Source organism: Lissotriton vulgaris, chromosome 7, assembly GCF_964263255.1.
Source record: "Lissotriton vulgaris chromosome 7, aLisVul1.2, whole genome shotgun sequence".
Lineage (NCBI taxonomy): Eukaryota > Metazoa > Chordata > Amphibia > Caudata > Salamandridae > Lissotriton > Lissotriton vulgaris.
Window position 1 is genome coordinate 985,164,486 of NC_141695.1, and position 19,642 is coordinate 985,184,127.

The following is a 19,642-nucleotide window of genomic DNA, read 5'->3' on the forward strand; positions in this document are numbered from 1 at the left end:
AAAGAGGAAACATTGTGAAGCAGAATTCACCAGGCGTTGGATTGTTCACCCACTAATAGGAACCTGAGGTGGGTTTACACCGGCGTGAGACAGGTTAGTTTTACCCTACTGCAATGTGTTTTTGTTGAGACAAAAGAGTTTCAGAAAGTGGGAAGATGAGTACAGAAAGAGGCAAGAGAAGTACAGAAAGAGGCAAGAGAGGTACGGAAACAGGCAAGAGAGATGTTGAAAGAGGCAACAGGGGTGCAGTAATAGGCAAGAGAGGTACAGGAAGAGGGAAGAGGAGTATTGAAAGAGACAAGAGATGTGCTGAAAGAAGCAACAGAGGTGCAGAAAGAAGCAAAATAAGTGATGAAAGAGACAAGAGAGTTGCAGAAAGAAACAAGAAAGGTGCAGATAAAAGCAAGAGAAGTGCAGAAAGAGGCAAGTGAGATAAAGAAAGAGGCAACACAGGTGCAGAAAGAGGCAAGAGGGGTGTAGAAAGAGGTAACTGAGGTGCAGAAAGAGGCAAGAGGGGTGAAGACAGATTCAAGAGAAGTGCAAAAAGAAGCAACAGAGGTGCAGAAAGAGGCAAGAGAACTGCAGAAAGTAGCACAAGAGGTGCAGAAAGAGGCAAGAGAGGTACAAAAAGAGGGATGAGGGTTGCAGAAAGAGGTAGGAGGGGTGCATAAAGACGCAAAAGAAGTGCAGAAGGAAGCACGTGTGGTGGCAAGAGGGATGCGGAAAAAGATAAGAGAAGTGCAAAATGAGGCAACAGAGGTAGAGAACGAGGCAAGAGTGGTACAGAAACAGGCAAGAGAGGTGCAGAAAGAGGGAACAGGCATGTAGAAAGAAGCAAGAGAGGTGCAGAAAGAGGCAAGAGAGTCTCAGAAAGAAGCAAGAGTGGTTTGAGCACCACCAATGTAACAACCAAATGTAGCAATAAGTAACAGGTGACCATTCCAGCTTTGCAAAGAGCCTTCCATCACACTGTAACACATGTTCGCTACATTTTTAGTACTGTTTGAGCCGTTTGAGATAGAAACAAGTTTTTTTTGTTCAGATCTGCATATTCTGCAGCAGATGATGGATTATGTGGCAAATGCGGAGTTATGTGAAAATTGGTGCAGCTGAACAGTCGAATAATTCCAGTGGCCCTCTTCATACCTCTGACTAGGTCCAGACTTGCTCCTCAGTGGTTTCTTCTTTTTTTGTCTCATTGAGTTTATAGTTTAGCTTCTATGGAAACGAAGAAGACTAAACCTGAGGTTGCCACTCCACTACACATACTACTGTATCACATAATAACTCTCCATAACACATAATCCCACTCTACATAAATACTATACACTAAATAACACATACTTTCTATACACATAATTTCACTGCACAACATACCACATAATTCCAATACACACAACGTACATCCACTCCACTCCAAAAAACATTAGTCGAAACTTTTACATTTACAACGCCAATAGCTTGAACTCTCGCAAATGCAAAACCTATTACATTGCAAATGCTTCTTTAACTTGTAGTCGTGTTAGCAAAGTGGTGGAAAAAGGGGCCTGGGCCTCCGACCAGCACTCAGGAATTCTGCTGCGTAGAATTACAGAAGGTACCCAGGAAGGCTTCTTGGCCCAATGGTCTCTCAGGAGTAAAATGTACTTCATCCCCCAACAAGTAGTGTGCCAAGAGGTGCATTTGCAGAATAGTGGAGAAAGGGGGAGTGGCCTCCGAAGACCTCTTAGCAATCCCACTATGTGGGATTTACTGGAGGTAACAGGAGGGGTAGTTGGCCCCCAAGGACATCTTTGACTTTCAATTACCCCTCCTATTACCACAAGTAAGTCCCAGACAGCAGGATTGCTAAGTTCACGTATCAGGCCATGCCCCATTTGCCCACCACTCTGCAAACACTCTCCCTGGCATGCTCTTGGATGGAGAGTGACGTCCCCGCTGGGGGTCCTTTGGGGCCATCAAGCATACCTGTTACCTCCAATAAGCCCTACACAGTGGGATTGCTGAGAGGTGGACACAGGCCAAGCCCCCTTTCTTCACCACTCTGCAAATGTACTTCCTGGCCCACTCTTGGTTAGGGGATAAAGTCCCCTTGCCTCCTGAGGGTCCCCGATGGCCAACTAGCCCTCCTGTTACCTCTAGTAAGCCCCAAACAGCTGGATTTCTGGGAGTGGTCAGAGGCGACATGCCATTTTTACACCACTCTGCAAGCATACCATGTCATGAATGATGTAATATGTGACATCATCAGCAGTGGATTGCGGGCGCGCGAGTTATAGTTAGTACAACTAACTATAACGGGGTAATTTCAATGGTTTTATACGAGTGAAATGTCCAGCTAACTATAACACCCCTGAAACCTATGTTTTTTTCAGTGAATTTCTAAGGTTTTTTAATAGCTAATTCCCGTCTATAACTTATCTGAAATCTATGTTTTTTTCAGTGAATTTCAAAGGTTTTTAAAATGCTAATTCCTAACTATATCATGTCTGAAACCTATGGTTTTTTCAGTGTATTTCAAAGGTTTTTAAAATGCTAATTGCTAACTATAACATGTCTGAAACCTATTTTTTTTCAGTGAATTTCAAAGGTTTTTTAAATGCTAATTCCTAACTATAACATGTCTGAAACATATGGTTTTTTCAGTGAATTTCCTAGACTTTTTAAGTGCTAATTTGTAAATATATATATTTTTTTATATTTTCTAACTCCATTTTTTTAATCATTTTATTTTTAGATGTTATTTTTTAAATTAAATTACACATTTTTTGCATTCATTTTTTTATATGAAAATATTTTTTTTCATCATAATACATTGTTCATAATATACTTAAAATATTTTAATTTTTTTATGGAGTTGAGCACCGTTATCCTATGGGTAGAAATTCACTTAGCAGGTAAATAGTGTTATCGTTACCTTTTCTTACTCAGTGGTGGATCCTGGATACAGCACTGCTGCATCTCCTCTAAACAGTTCAAAGAATGCAAATTACCAAAGACGCGCGGAAGCCCAAGTCTTTTCTTAAAAAATATCGCTAGAACGCGCTGATCAAACGCGCACCCCGTGATTTTTCCCAAAAAAGAAAAAAAATAGGGGCCCTGGGAGACATTGTGGGAGTCCCTGAGGAGAGCTAGAGGATCAGGGTGTGTCTATCCTCCCCCTTTTCACGTTTTAAACATACATTTCACACGCTTCTTCATTCTCCCTTGTACCGAGACATAAAATGGCTGCCAACATATTCTAGTTTCAATTGTTGACAACCACTTGACAGCCAATTAGCCTTCAGCACGTGATCGGAAGGGTGCACTTATGTTACGATGAAAATAAGCGGAGTATACGTATTCTATTTTTTATGGGAAGTGGGCCACGTGGCCCTCCTCTCGGGCCCAATTTGGGGGCATGGATAATATATATTATTATTTTATGGAGGAGGGCTGCAAAGTCCCCCAACTGAAACCACTTCAGGACCACGGGGACATCCGAACTCCATCTATGTATGTACCCCATAGGAGTTGCCTTCACATTGCGCATGCATGTTTGTGGTAGCGTATGCGTGTTAATGTTACGCATGTGCAAAATACATCCCACCGTCTGGCTATGTAACCCTAACGTATTTCATTTTATTTGCGCATGCTCAATTACAACATGCCCAATCACAGCTCTCACACCCAGTGACATCATACTCAACCAATCATCCTTCTGCGAAGCATTTATAAGCTGCCAACCTTCTTGAACTTTTCCTATTCCGCAGTCACAGCCATTGAGAGTGTTCGTATCCACTTCTTCGTAGGTGAGCACTTTTTCGAGAGTAATTCAATTATTTCATCTGAACAATCTTTAAATACCGCGTAAATGCAAATTTATGTTCGATTTGGCAATGCTGTTTTTAAGCACGCTTTCCTGCTTTTTTATATCGTTAAAGTTGACTTCGTAACTTTTGCTTCTGTGCAAATCACTTAATCCTGGTGCGTTTGTTTAATTTGCCAAGCGCCACGTGGCCGCTTGTACAGAAGTGTGCTAGTGAATGCGATATAGTTGTTCTCGTGTAAGTAGTGCATCACATGCCCCATGCATTGCAAAAGTAATGTTTTAGGCAAAAGTGTATTTTAGCACGGTTTCCAGCTCTAATAACTTAAATATTTTGCCTTGGTAGGCGATGTTTCTTGGCAAATTACTTATTCCGTCTGCATATAACTTTTTAAGTAGTGCGTTGCGTGCTCCTTCCTCCCCGTGCACTGCACATGTAATTGATTGGTCAATGTTGTATTTTAGCATGCTCTCCTGATTTTTAATAACCTTGAACTTCATTTGCCCCCTGTTCTATCTTATTATACAGATATCTCAATCAAAAGACGTACTGGTCGCCACAAGCTGTCCTGCCCATACACTATACCAGGTGGTGGTGAACAACTCGACACACCAGATCCAATGACTGCTCTCCATATGTTATCAGCCGAAAATTGCAATTTAAATAGAGTGAGTGACCAATCTCGACCTAACATTTGTATAATGCAATGCTAACTCCTATTTTGCTTGCCAAATATAACCTCTGATAATTGCTTTTTATCCCCAAACCTATTGAGAACAAATGTTTTGATGTACATTTAACTTAATCTTGGCGATATGTACAACATATACATTTTAAACTCTTTTTTCAGTTTGCATAATGTTTGTTGCTGAGGTTGAAGAAAACAATATCCTCCTGTTCCAGCTGATTACACCAATGTCTCAAATATGGCATTTACTAGTTGTCCGAAGCCATGCACATTTACACATTTCCAAGGGACAACGTTAAGGTAAATACTCACAATACGACTACTCAACAAAGTTAAAAAGTAACGGATATAAGTACTGGAGGGGTTTTCGGTGGCAGATAATCTCAAAATCACACTTCTACGAATGAGTCTGATACAGGGTGGATATATGTCTATGTAGACCCACCTGTTCAAAAAGACAACATCCTTAATTTAAATCGTCAGCTGGGTTGCGGGCGGACAACCGGTGGCTATCTGTTGTGTTCCTTTATTTAAAAGCGCTTAGAGACCAGTGGTGATTTGCGCTATATAAAACTATAGTAACATAACATAACATAACATAACATAACATAACATAACATAACATAACATAACATAACGTAACATAACGTAACGTAACGTAACATAACATAACATAACATAACATAACATATAATAACATAACTAATGGATGATTAGGTTTTAGGATAGCATACAGGGCTCCAAACCTTCTTACTTTTTTTTTAAAGGGTTCCAAATTGGGGACGAATATTAGGCTTGCAGTAGAGGTTGATGGTGATGCTCCACTGGTACTTGGGCCTCCTCATGAAGCAGGAGGAGCCTCTCTCATTCTCCTTAACTCTTCCCTTGCAAATTTGACCGGATTCTTAGTCTGCAAGTGCTCCCCCATACTTGCAGTTCCACACCAGTCCTCTTTATTGGGGTCTCCTCTGGAAATCAGTCTTGCATATGCGGCAAGTAACTTTTCTTGCATTCACCTTTTTCAAGACTTGTGAACATTAATTTCAAAACATTCCATAAATACTGTGTTACTATGCATTGTGTCAAATGCTTTATTAAAAATATGCAGAAAATGTTCCCTTTAATTGTTGTTAATGTCTTTACAAAAGAATTTGAAAGGAGAAAGTAGGAGATGAATAACAGAGGTACAATGTTATATCTCAAACTGCAAAAATTGATAAAAAGGATGGACCAAAGTCTGCATGTACAATGCCAGTGGAAGAGTTTCAGGCACGTTGGAAACATTTAAAAATATATATATCATCAAGTCTTACTTTGACTTGTAATGTTTGACCTTATTTAGTCACATCAATCTAATTTTAAACACTATTTTTCTTTTTTTGTTTTGCAGATTAACTACAATACTTATTTTGGACTCCATATTATATGTTGTTTATTATATTGTTTTGTTAGTTATAGTTATAGTTATTTATTGTATTGTTATCTTTTAGTTATAATTCCAGGTATTTTTTTAATAAAAGTTAATTAAAAAAGTACATATTTTTTTGGGGGTAGCAGTCATCAATAGAAATGATATTTATAACTTGAAGTATAATTCAGAGGCTAACTCATCAGCAACATAGTGTGGTGAACTTTTAACCTCTGTGCTCACGTAAGTGTTCCATGAACTGTTACTATGGTAACAGGCAGAAAGCCATTTGGGGGTAGGGTTAAAAGTTACTGGCTGTACAAAAACCGTTATATTTACCCAGGATCTTCTGCATCACAGAAAGGAGAGCAAAGTAAAACAAAACACTGTGTACCAGATTTACAACCCCCTTGCACCACTATCGCATCCAACCCTCCCACCCTACAATATTACAAGTATGTGGGCTTCAACGATTCCCCTCAAGCCCCGGGAACCACCACCCCCTGAAATTTGTGAATTACGGGACGTAAAATGCGTGGCCTATGTTTATAATTATTCACATGCCATCTTGCGTGATGCACCACTAGGATACAGGAGGCCTTCAGCCCCAGGAGCCACAGCGTCAACCTGACCGAGACCCGGGATAAAAGTTGAAAGATCATAATCAGAGCCTAAATATCCCGAACGCACTGTTCAGAGTGAAAACCCCAAAATTGCGCTGAGTCCAGAACTGCTCCGATGAAATGAAGAGGAGCTTCTGAGAGGGGCACAGGTGCGACTTCGGCACGTTGATGGACAACCCCAGTGGGTGTAAGAGGTCAACCGTAGTCTGGAGGTGGTAGACGACTATCTGGGGCGAGCCCGCCTTCCACAACCAGTCGTCGAGATAGGGGATCTGCGCACATAAGTGAATAAACATGTAAATAAATCTTTCTACTTTTCTACGAGACTATAGAATATTGTCCATATACCACAACAATCTGCATTTTAAAATGCATGGCGTCTATTAAAGAGATAGTGTACATTTTACAGATGAAGGAAGCTGAGTCTTCCTCATGAACTTTAGACTCTGCATCAGTACTTACTTGTAATTACTGAAATCTCTCAATAAACACAAGGGCTCTTTCTAGAACCACCCAACATCTATACACATAAGCTTGATATTTATCTCAAAAATACTTGCTTCGTTTTTTATAGCGACCAAATGCGCGGATCATACGCGCATATCGTGACTTTTTTGTAAAAAAAGTTCTTACTTTTTTTGCCCTACGGGTCCCTTTGTCACCCCCTGAGCAGGCCTAGGGGGTCAGGGTGTGTCTAACCTGCCCCTGTTCACGTTTTGCCAACATATTTCACTGACGTCTTCACCCTCGCTTCTACCGAGACACAAAATGGCTGCCAACAGTTTCTGGTTTTGAATGTTTACAACCGCTTGACGGCCAATTAGAATTCAGGGCGTGATTGGAACGGTGCACTTCACTTATTCTACGAGGCCAATCCTCGCACAATCCGCGGATCATCCGCGCCCATAGATATATAAATGACTTTAACCGTAATTTTCAAAGAAACTACTGAACAGATTGACACAAGATATGCCAAAGGCACAAGTCGGAACTGAGGACTACCTCTCTGCCAAATTTGGTGTAATTCAGTTCAGCTGTTCGAGCTGTAGCCGTGGCTAAAGGTCCTATGAGAAATTGCATGGGGAAACATGTTTTGGGACCCCCCTTTTTCCTCGGCACCCACTTCACCAATAACCCCCCAAACTTTCAGGGAAGGAGTGGAACTGAGCTGGCCAAAAGTTTAGAAAATTTCAAGAAGAATCATCAATCTACGCCAAAGTTATTGGCGATAGAATGCTGCGGTTTTCCTATGGATAATAGGTCCTAACCATAACTAGCTACTGGCGACTGCCAGTGGGTAACATATATTGACATATATATATATATATATCTGATTCAAGTTCCTGCTACGTCTCACTCGAGGAAAAGCATTCCGTGAACAGAGAAAGCCACAGGTACAGACCACTCCACAGCGCTATGGTTGCAAATTAAAGGTTGTTTTTTCTCTCGTTGTCGCCAGCATGACGCGTTTCGGCTACGTCACGGTAGCCTTGATCACATGCCTGACAGAACCAATAACAGTGATTAAATAAGGTGCACAATTAACACGAAGGGGGCGTATACATCCATAGACATTGAAGACATATATAGTTTACATAATATCCTGTTATAAAACATATCCGGTGTTAACAATTATGATAAAATATAACCATTGTCACAAATGCTATATTGCATATAATTGACAACCTATCAGCTTAAAATAAGCTAGGTGATTAAATGTTTATATAGAGTCATAAAAGGGAAAACAATATTTACGACATAAATTTCATGCTCATATCGGTACCCTAATCGACATTAAAGGTCTGCAGGATAAATAAATTCTAAGGTATTGGATGAGTTTATCATATATCTACTGCCCCTGGGTATTACTAAAGTGCAAGTGCGAAAATACATGATCAATTTGTGCAAACACGCATGCAAAGTGCAAAGTGCAAAGTCAGCCATGACAAAGAGACAGATCCCTGCCTCAAAAATAGCTCATTGGTCATTGGCTGATTAATCAAAAAAAGGGGGGGAGGACAAGAGCGATTATAAAACACGTTAAGCCTATTAAGAGGTTTACATGTAATAATCAACTAAGTGAATCAGTCAACTACCTATACCCAACTTAAAAAGTAGGATTTTTAAGACTCATGGAATGATAACTATAAATCAGAAAAAAATCAGAAAAAAATCTAAGGGAAACAAAGACTTATGGCATAGTGCCCATTTCATCCCAACAATTTAGTTCTGACAAGTTGTGTATCATTCATTACTGCTCAAAACATCAATGTCTTCATAGCAAATGATTTTATCAACACTTATGTTGAATGGCAATTCTATCCCCATAACCAAACTTCGAACGAGATGAGATGCAGCACAACATAATGAAAAAATTCCTTTTACGAATTGCAATGCAATACACATATCCATTACTTTAGAGAGAAGGCTCTGTCAAACATTCTCATAAAAACCCAACAGATAAATGAGAAAGAATGAAAGGGGTTAAGGGTGTTGACGGGGTTCCAACCTGCATCCATAACCGAAGACTGCCACTCTTCTTATTAACAAAAGATTACAAAAAGAAATTTTACAAAAACAGTGAAGGTCCTCCCCTGTATTCAACCCATTAGGAATTCTTGTGTCTAAGAGCAGAATGTACTTGCTTTCCAGCTGCCTTAGTATTTTCTCTCTATTCCCACCTCTGATGTTTTTAGGAATTGCGTCAATAATAAAGTATTTTAAATCATTCACATTTTTCTGATGGACTAAACCAAAATGGCGTGCAACCGGATAGTTCTCATCAGAATTGACAATTGCCCTGAGGTGTTGAAGGATGCGGTTAAATGCCTGTAGTTTGGTGCTTCCAACATACTTGAGGCCACAAGTACATTGGAGCACATAGACCACGAAATCAGTGCGGCATGTAAAATGCCCTTTGATTAGAATAGGTGACGGGTCAAATGCAGAACAATACTCCTTGGTTGTAACACCAAATTTGCATGCTCTGCATGAGATGCATTTGTAAAATCCCGATTTGTCAGATAACCAATTTTTCTTGATGTTCACCTCTGGACTAGATCTGACTAGGGCATCCCTCATAGACGGAGCCCTTCTAAAGGTTATGGTTGGTTCCTCTGGTAACATAGGTGCCACACTGATGTCTGTTTTTAGCAAAGGCCAATGCTTTTTTAACATCCCTCTCACCTTCCTTTCCTCACTGTTGAAAGTCGTGATTAAGCTGATTCTATCAGGGATTTCTGTTGTGGGCTCTTGTCTAATTCTGATGGCTCTAGTGGAATTAAGGTATTCCTCCCGGTTCACATTATTAGCTGTATTTAAAGCCTCCTTAAGTACGGATGTCTGATAGCCTCTAGCACAAAATCTAAGGAACGCCTCATTTTGACATTTCTCCAAATCTACCTTGGAGCTACATATTCTACGTATACATAGAAATTCCCCATGAGGAATACTTTTCACTAGATGACCAGGATGTGCACTGTCGGCGTGCAAGATGGAATTGCCCGCCGTAGGCTTCCTGTGGAGTCGGGTATGCAATTTCTCATTTAGGACATAGATCTCAACATCCAAAAATTGAATCATAGTAGTGCTAATTTGTGATGTAAATCTGAGATTCAATTGATTATCATTGATAACTCTGACAAATTCAGCTGCTGATTCTTCCGAACCCCTCCAGATCATACAAATATCATCAATAAAACGCCAAAAATGGGCAATATTGTTGGGAAACATCCTGGCGAGTGACCCCATGAGGACATGCTCCTCCCTCCACCCTACATGCAAGCATGCATAGGTGGGGGAGAAACATGCCCCCATGGCCTCTCCTCTCAATTGTTGATAAATTTCTCTATCAAACAAAAAATAATTGTTATTAGGCATAAATCCAACATCCTTAGAAGCATATTACTGTGCTGACTGAACGCAATATCTCGCTTTCCCCAAAAATACTTAATGGCATTCAGTCTGTCCTGATGGGCAATGCTTGTATATAGAGAGTCTATATCCAAAGCTATCAATACTGACTCCTTATCCCACACAATGTCATTAATCTTAGACAAGAAATGTCCTGTATCCTTAATAAACGAGGGCAGTGCCTCCACATATTCATGAAGGAAGTGATCAACATATCGTGAGATAGATTCTAACAAGCTGCCCTGGGCCAAGATGATAGGCCGGCCAGGGACTGTGGTAGGATGCTTGTGAATTTTAGGAATTAAATAAAAGAAAGGGGTCACCGGGAAATCATTTTTAAGGAAAGCATGTTCTTGCTTGCTTAATAATCCTTCACGTTTCCATTGATTAAGTTCTTTATGAACTTTGTCCTTAAGGCGCAGGATGTCAATGAAGCTGCCTTTCTTATAGCATGCTGGATTACTCAAATGTCTTTCAGCTTCAGCCATATATTGTGTACGAGGCCAGATAACATTGTTGCCTCCTTTGTCCGCTTTGTTTATAATGAGATTGGAATCACTTCTCAATTTTTTCATCAGTTTGTTATATTGTTTCTCTACGTATTTAATACGTTTAGTTTTTCGTGACATAGTGTGCTGTAGTTTTTTCAAATCCTCCACAACTATATCTCCAAAGGCATCTATATTGTCTTTAGGCATTATTGGGTAAAATGTAGAGGGAGGTTTAAATTTGGTGGCACAAGGTTGATTTGTCATGATGCCTGCATTCATCAAATTTTATTGGGTAGTCCCTGCCACAAAATCCTCTTCCAAGGCCAACTCCTGTGCAACTTTCAAAGCACTAGTGTCAGATATAGAGAACACTCTCGAAGGATGGGACCTTTCCACAATATCAGAGGCTTTCACTTGGGCACTTGATAACTTGAAATGCTTTTTCAGTTTGAGTTTACGTATAAACTTGAATACGTCAACACGGGTTTGCAAATAATTAAACGAATTTTTAGGGCAACAAGACAAACCCAAAGATAATAGCTGTAGTTCGGCTTTATCCAAAACCGTGTCAGATAGGTTGATCACTGTATTGATTGTCCTCCCACTGTCAGCCTAGAGGAAGGCGAGGAGTACCGATGGACAGAGCGGTGCTCCATTTGTACCTGAGCTGTAGCCGGGTGAGGTGGAGAGTTCATTCCCCAGATTGTGGGTGATATGATTTTTGATCACTTAATACACATTTATCAGCAGTAGCACTTGATCGTTAAGGTCCTGATGAAGCAGATAGGTATCTTGTGAGCCTTCAAAACTGCAGAAACATGTCGACCTAGATAAGACCTAAGTAGTTATTTGTTAACACTACTTTGCACTGTTTTTTAACCTTGGGTGTGGGTAGGATCCTATTAAAATTCTTCTTTCCACTCCCACAACCCAATATTAACTCACTTAATCACACGCTACATAGAGCACTTTTTGCACTGCTAATTATTTTTGCCCCTGATACCAACACATAGTTTTCATCTATACATCACCAATTCCTTCAAACACGATTAGGACACAATCTACCTAATCCATAGTGGATTTGATTCCACTTCCTTCGGGTGAAGGATCCCAAATGATGTAGGGCGGTACAGGATGGGTATCTGATGGGAACATATTTTTCACCATGAATACCTTGGATTCAGGGATTGTGTCCTATCAATAGTACATAGTTGTCTAGATAGCTACATTATGTTTCTTCTGACCCGTTGTTATACATGGTTTTTTCACTGATTTGTCATGATGCCTGCATTCATCAAATTTTGTTGGGTAGTCCCTGCCACAAAATCCTCTTCCAAGGCCAACTCCTGTGCAACTTTCAAAGCACTAGTGTCAGATATAGAGAACACTCTCGAAGGATGGGACCTTTCCACAATATCAGAGGCTTTCACTTGGGCACTTGATAACTTGAAATGCTTTTTCAGTTTGAGTTTACGTATAAACTTGAATACGTCAACACGGGTTTGCAAATAATTAAACGAATTTTTAGGGCAATAAGACAAACCCAAAGATAATAGCTGTAGTTCGGCTTTATCCAAAACCGTGTCAGATAGGTTGATCACTGTATTGACCTCTGAATTGTCCGAAGTGTGCACCACAGTAGTTGTAATTGAGCCTGCACTATCACTGCAGATTGACGTGGAATCAATGTTCAAACCAGAGGGGGGTGATAAACCAACACCTGAAGTTACCATTTCTTTCCTCTGCCTCTCTTTGATGCCCCTCTGCCTCCTGCATTACTCCTTGCGCTGCGTTTTTTATTTGCTGCTCTTCGTTTAATCTCCGCTGCTGCCGAGTTTGAGGTCGCAATGTTTTGAATCTGTCCTCGACCATAAAACCCAACTCCTCTGATGGAGTATATTTTGTGGGTACTGGACACTGATTGAAACTGCCTGCTGCTTTGTCCTCTGAGTCACTTCCACTTGTAACAGAGCTCAATTCTGGTTCGGACAAATCTGTAGTTTGATTCTTTTTTGACATTTGTGCATTAGCCTTGGGTGTCATAGCTTGACGCTTTGCGTTATCAAACTTGCGCGCAAATGTAAAAATTCTACCTGTCTCGTAGTCATTTTTGTCGCGCGCAAATTTGTATTGCTTCCTCGTGCTAATCGTTTCCTGATGTTTAGCAAGTCTGATATCAATCTCATCCCTTGATTTTTTTTATGAACTCTTGATCTTTCTCAACTTCTAATTCTTTATTGAGCTGTTCGATTTCCTTTAAGATTTCATTGCGATCGATTTCAGCATACTTGATCAGTAAACTGACCATATTCATAGAAGCATCCAAATTTCCTGTTGCCCATTCTTTCAGCATGAGAGGATTGGGGTTCTCAAAAGATGGAGCAATGAGAACCCTCAATCCTCTAGGAACACGGCCCACTTCATGGTACTTTTCTAATGACCGTTTTTCCCACCATTTGGTAGTCTCCGTTTTGAGCAGTTTTTCTAATTTTTTCATTTTGGCTTTTAAATCCGTAGCCTCATTCCCAGGTTTTGCGGAGTCATTCCTACTTAAAGGTGTCGGTAGGTTCACGAACATCGCATCCGCTAATGCCTCCCGGTTCCGTAAGGCTTCTGCTGGCGTCGACATTGTGAGAGACAATAAACAATATGCCTTGAAGCCCGGCTGACAATAATTTCAATGCCGGGAAATCACTGAAAAAGCGCTTCTCCTTTCTCCCGTTACAAATGGCTTCTTTGCCTAAATACCGGCAAAACCTAGTTCGTCAGCTTACCCCAGAGTTCGTCCGGCGGTACTTCCTTGGCGTCCTCCGACTCCACGGGAAATCTCACCAACGGCGGCTCCAGGTATTCCGGCAAACTGAGCTGCAAAACACCAGACGGGGGGCTGTCGACTCAATGTACTCCTTCCGGGTCAATTGAGAAAGTGCTTCCGCTTGTAGACCGCATAGCCTAGCAGCCCAAAATTGAAAGGAGGGTCCATAAAGAAGGCAACGGTCCAGTACCTCCTGATTGAAATCCGATTCAAGTTCCTGCTACGTCTCACTCGAGGAAAAGCATTCCGTGAACAGAGAAAGCCACAGGTACAGACCACTCCACAGCGCAATGGTTGCAAATTAAAGGTTGTTTATTCTCTCATTGTCGCCAGCATGACGCGTTTCGTATATATATATATATATTTTGGAAAGGGAGGGGGCACGAGTCCCCCCTCCCAAGGCCGATTAGCGCCCAGGGACCCCATCCCTGGGGCTTGGCCTATATATATATTTTCTTATGGAAGAGGGCTTTCCCAGGGCCACTTTGGCCCCGGGACCTCATCCCCCGGGGCCTGCCCAGCCTTTAAAAAAAATACATGGGAGGAGGGCTGCCTGGCCCCCCTCCTCAGGCTAATTTTGACCCGGCCCTATTTATTTATTTATTTTAATTAAAAGGGCAAGAGGGTCTAGTGGCCCCCTACTGGGCCATTCTGGGCCTCTGTATCCCATCCCCATGGCATGGTCTCTGTCTGGGGACCCCTGCAGGAGCTGTCATTGCTTTAGAGTAATGGGAGCTGCTGACATGCAGCTCCCTTTGCCCAAAAGCAATACTGTCCCAGGTCCCAGGATGCTTGTTTCCAGTCCAGGGAGGACCTGGCTTGGCAGTTCGGGCAGGACTGTTCCCACAAGGAACAAGGTCAAGACTGATTTGCATATGGCTGGGTTCAAACTGGGGTGGTGTGGTGAGCAAAAGAATGATGGATTTAACCCGTATCCTTGTGACTGGGGGTGAATGCTTGCATTGTCCAGCATTCCTTCCATCAATTGCTTATTTTGCACTATGCAAACGATATCCACTAAAATAGACTACGCAATGGTTATTTGGTTGCAGAAAATAGACTACTATTATGTGTCGTATTTTTCATGTCATTATGTATGCAAGTTTAAATCACGCTATTAGAACATAGCTAACTCGTATTGAGAAACTGCAGGTGAAGCATACATAAATAACAACAGGAATAATTTTGTATAATACATACGTCTCAATTGAATTGCCTGACAACGAGTTTTAGACAGTATATAAATATATCCCTGTGCATAGTGTTAAGAAATTGCTATAACAGCTAAAAAAGAGAGTATTGATATCCAAAATATAATGTGGGGAATATGTGCCCTAGATTACTCATACAATAGCTGTCATGCCCAAAGTGAGCTTTATCATGATTCAAATTGAAATAGCCACCGGTCCATAATATTATGTAGGCTACTTATATGTGACTGTCTGGAGCTAAAATGGAAGCACCCTCATATTTTATGTGTTTAGCAAATGCTATCTTATGTGTTATCTTATTGTATATTGATCTGGGCAATATTTTACTTCCACAATAATGTCCGACTTGTATAACCAGTTGTTGTTTGTGAGTAGTCTGTTTCTGTCTACTTCCTTTCCAATAATGTGCTATTCGTGCAAAAGTGCAGTGCATATTAAGGGTCAAAGGTTTGTAGCAGCATATATCTAAATTGAAAATAACTATATATTTGAACTGACTTATCTCATAGCTTGCTTATCAGTAGTTTCACAATCATTCTTTGCTGTTGTTATTTTTTCTCTCTCTCTTCTGTCTCTTGCTGTCTCACAAAAAATGTGTAAATACTCCCCAGAGTTTAACCCACTGGGCATTCTGGTATATAGATTCAATATTTATCAACTTTCTAATTTTCTAGGTATTGAGTTGATAAAAAAATATTTGAGACAGTTGAGATTATTGTTGTGATACTGTTTAAAGTGTCGAACTACGAGCTAGTTTGAATCTGAATTGACTATGGCTCTCAGGTATTGTAGGATTCTAACATGTACATGCAGTTTAGTGGTAACAACATATTTGAGTTTGCAAGTGCATTCTAAGTCATACACTGCATTGACGGTTTTGCATGTAAAAAACCATCAAGTTTTACTCGCTTGTCACTAAATACAGTGGTATATTGTGACATATTGACACCAACACAGCATGCTCTGCATGAGCTACATTGAAGAACCATTTCCTGGACGACAGACAATTATTTTTTTTTATTACTTCAGGGCTGCTGGTCATATCATGTAATTCCTATAGAAAATATACAGGATCTGCGCGTTTAGACAACATACAATGTAGGATTGGTGTCAGACAAACTCTGATCACCACCACCGGGTATGCTGGCCTTCTTGTACCAACTAGCTCACAGTGCCACTAGAATCTCCTCTTGCCATGGAGAGAATAGTTCTTGGCAACCATCAAACATGACAACCTTGATCCTTCAGGACCATGGAAAAAATGCACTACCTTTCGCCCCATCACTCGTGCTTATTTAGTCTGTCTCGGAGAGATACACTGTATAAAACAAGCTGGGCGTTTTCAATAATCATTTATTGAACAGTTGTCATTCTGGTGGAGAATATATGTGCTGCAACAACCATTAGACAGTATAGGATATAAATGAATAACAGTACTATGAAATTAAAAGGATGGTATAGTTCTACCATTGTACTAAAATCATGAATACATTCAAGTATATGAATCACATGATAATAAAATGTGCATACTCCTACAATGCCTCCCTTTCTGGATGTAACCAAATGTACCTAGCATGGGTGTAGGTGGTAAGCCAAGAATTCCACTTGGATCTAGTCAACCCCATCACCTTATGGGAGACTGTGGGACCCTGTCCTGGTCTCGAGCGAGGGATGTTAGACCACTGCGAGCTGATGTGTCTGCATGCAGGAACCTCAGCGTCTCTGGTCAGTGTGTTGGCCAGAAAGTCTTGATCTCCTCTAACTCTTGTAGCAAGATGTGATGTATATATACCTATGGGTCTCCCCAGGGGTCCTACCTCGCTGTATGACTGTGTTGGCCTAAGGATGACATTGGGCATGAACTTTGTACATAGATTTTATACAGGAGATGGCAGTCCTGCTGTGCTTCCAAGAACCTTCATTCATAATGTATGAGATTTTGAACTAGGGAAAACCCATGTTCTGAATGCAATTTAATATCTAGGTAAAAGTTCAGTCTCTTTAAACCGTCACAAGTGTAATGTAGGGAAAGAATATAGGTGAAGGGTAACAAGTTTACCGAGGCCTATATTATAGTACCTACATGGAATATAACGCCCACTCCTCTTCCGAATGGGCGGCATAGTTTTAAATTCTACACGTACTATTAGGTGTTCTAGATATGTGTACACAAATATATAAAGAACATTAGTCTCTCATTGTGTTAAAAACATTGTTTAAAAAAGATTTTACTCAAAAAATGTTTTAAAAAGAGAAAGTATTAAAAATGGAGAGATATGCTATTGCTGTAATATGTCAGTATGTTTCAAGCATTTTGAAATCCATAAATGCGTAAAATGGAATGTTAATTTCAGATATAGAACTTCAATTTTCTGTTTTGTTTGTAAAAAAACAAATTTCTTCCCAGCACACAACGGGTCAAATGAGTCAAATGTTTATGTGTCCTGGCTGGTAGGCGCAACATTCTTGTTGCTTGCTTCCGCAAATGGTGGTCCCTATAACACCTCACAGATTATGTCTATTGAGCACAGATGATTTTCCATACTGTCCACAGCCAGTGCTGGGGAAGCCTGTGCAGTAAAGAGTCAATGTCCGGTCGCGCATATGATGGAAGCGTCGGAAAGAGATCCAACATGCATTCTTTTCCCCAATAAGGCACTGGAGAAAAGGTAAGGTGCAGTCCATCTAGACTGGTCTAAAGGACAAGAACCAAGAACCACTTAGTTCCCCCTAGGTGAGGTGTGCCTAGAATTTGTACCATGCTATCACTTTATTTTCTCTCCAGCAGTACTGTTTTCATCTCCTTGGTGACTGGGACATCCATTGCGTAGCAAACACATGGCAATCTGGATATCTGCCATTAGAAACAGGATCAGTGGCAGTCCTCCAAAAATGCTTCCCAATACGAGTGCATAAACTTTGTAACATCTCCAAGGACCGTCTGAAAGGTGCTTAGCAGTCCAGAACCTATGTTCTTAGATAGGTGGACAATGCCTGTCGCATCAGACATGTTAAAGATACGATTTACCAATTATGTGAAATGGAAAGGGCAGTTTGTACATGTAAGTGCCTGTGTCTCTGCTGTAGAGATTGCTACTTGGAGATCAAAAGTCTCTCGAGCAGGGGTTAAGGGCACGGATTTCTCTGTAAGCATTGCTTTTATTCTGCTAAAAGTATCAAACCGTATTAATGAAATGTTTAATGAAGGCCATAGCCGTGCCTCCCTGACTCTATGTGTTGGGGAAAACAATACTTGCATATAGCAAGTAACTCTGGAACATATAGTTTCTCGAGATGCGATGCCTGGAACCATCCCACAGCAACCTTGATTGTTTAGCATCAAATAACTCCAATTCAGAAGTAGTGTGAATACAGGATTTATCATGGCAGCTGGGGCACCCTCTAGGTGACAAGACACATTTGCTACTAAACTATTACAGGCCCATGAAGCATTATATCCTGGCATATAAGTGATCCACTTATGGTATTCTAACAGTTAGTACCACTAAGAAATACTTTTTTTTCTTCACGCCGGAATCGAAATTTGAACAGCAATTTCCAAGATTCCTTGATAAATTCCTTGCCCATTTTTTCATATCTGCCTGCCTGCATTTGTTCTAAGCAATAATGGAATTGAAGAGTTGTGACTGGAAGAGTTATGTGGCCATGGATTAACCCTTCTGAGGACTATGATTCTGCCACTGTGAATTTTAATCTGTCTAGTTTTTCAACACACAGCATTGTATACTTTGCTCCCCTCTGTGCCATTTCTATCTGTTTTTCTGTCAGATTGTAGGAGGAAAACAGAGATGTGCTGTTTATGAAATGCCATGGCACATAGCTTGCAAGCAAAGATTGCAGCGTCCAGCTTAACAACATAATAGAACTTAATTGCGATTGCCCGTGTTGTAGTATAGACAAGTCTTGGTCTAATACATCGATAGCAGATAAAATGTTGCCCAGTGAATATATCCTGGATTTTAAGGTTGTTAACCCATTATCGACCACTGATAGAGCTTTCTCTAGATTTAGACGATCTATTTCCCGTAATCTTTCTGCGGCCTCTTGTTGAGAAATTTTCCATATTTTTTTCTAGACAGCATATAAGAAACATTTTTTAATGTGGTTTCCTAGGACATAATAAGAAATCTTGCCGGTCCATATCCCCTGTGAGTAGGGATAAGTGGTGTTTCACCTGTGTGAGTGTTGAGGTTTGTAGTCAATCGAGGCATAACTTCCCAACACTGTACGATGTCAATACTCCTGGGTGTTGTCTTTGCACATATCATGGTTCTGGCCTATTAATACTAAATCCTTTAGTTTTTTCCAAGAATCTTTCTTGACAGTTATTGGTGTCTGTGGGCCAAACGAACAATTCCTTCCAATAGGGTTCTGATCTATTGTTTACAAGCTGTCATCTACTGTAACCACTTTTTGTGATTTTATATTATCCTCAGTGTGTGATTCTACAGGCACCCAATGTGTATTCACATCTTTATTCCTGGCTTACCCCAGACAAGTTGTTTGTTGCACTGTTTCATTCAAGAATATAATTTGTTAGGTAATAAGATATGCTCTAAATAGTGCCTCTGTTCCCTGGACCTGCCAGAATCTTGTACCCCAGCCGGATTTTAAGTCTAAAGTGTCTTTCTGAAGGTTGAATTCTTGTTCAGACAACTGAGCAA